Source organism: Gossypium arboreum, chromosome 6 (assembly GCF_025698485.1).
Source record: "Gossypium arboreum isolate Shixiya-1 chromosome 6, ASM2569848v2, whole genome shotgun sequence".
NCBI lineage: Eukaryota > Viridiplantae > Streptophyta > Magnoliopsida > Malvales > Malvaceae > Gossypium > Gossypium arboreum.
In genome coordinates this window covers 22,314,924-22,315,889 of record NC_069075.1, presented here as the reverse complement: position 1 = coordinate 22,315,889, position 966 = coordinate 22,314,924, and the positions used below count along the sequence as shown (strand labels likewise).

Here is a 966-nt window from a genome sequence, read left to right as displayed (position 1 = left end):
ATTGATCTGAAAAACTCTAGTAATACTCCGTAACCCTATTTTGGCGATGAATATAGGTTAGGGGTGTTACATAGATGATCTAGAATAATTTGCAGTTTTTAGGAAAAATAACAGAAGATCCTAGTCTGCATTTGAAATGGTTCTTCCAGCTTTGTGATACCTTCAAATATAATGGGGTCACTGATGATGCTATTCGTCTTCAGTTGTTCCCTTTTTCATTAATCGATAACACCTTTTCTTTGCTAGATTCATAGGCACCAGGATCAATCATGACATGAGATGAACTCGTAGGGAAATTCCTACAAAAGTTCTTTCCCATTAATTAGACGGTCCAACTAAGAAGGGAAATTTTGATGTTCAAACAGCTAGAGGGGGAAAGTTTTCATGAAGCATGGGAGCGTTTTAAAACGTTAATTCAGAAATTCCCACACCATAGACTGTCTGAGTGGTTACAATTGTAAATTTTATACAATGGGTTGGATGTGCATTCAAGGTTAGGATTAGATGGAGTAGGAGGATAAGCGCTAATGAACTGAATGTACGAGGATGCGTACTAATTAATAGAAAGTACGGCAATGAATTCTTTTCAGTTGCCAACTGAATGATATATATATATCTATATATATATATATATATATATATATGGCCAAAGAAAATCTATGGTGAAGGTTGCCCAGGAGGATGATAGATATCAACAATTAGTGGACTGTGGACTAAATCAACCGAATAGAGGCTAAGAAGAATGCACTATCTATCTATGGAGGAGACAATCCAATTTTCCCTTACATTAACAATCCCACCCAGGATGTGAACTACATCGGAAATGGGGGTGGAAATCCCTATTCAAATACATATAATCCTGGATGAAGAGATCACTAGAATCTGAGATAGGGAAGAAACCAAGGAGGAGGTAATAACTCGAACCAAGTTAAAAACACTAACTATCAACCTCCTTATTTACAAAAA

General features: G+C 36.2%; 1 non-coding gene across 1 annotated transcript; it reads right to left on the bottom strand.

Moving 5' to 3' along the window:
• Positions 1-332: 332 nt before the first annotated feature.
• LOC128294766 (small nucleolar RNA R71) lies at positions 333-439 on the bottom strand. Its single transcript, XR_008285073.1, has one exon. It is a non-coding gene; the product is annotated as a small nucleolar RNA R71 (small nucleolar RNA).
• Positions 440-966: the final 527 nt, after the last annotated feature.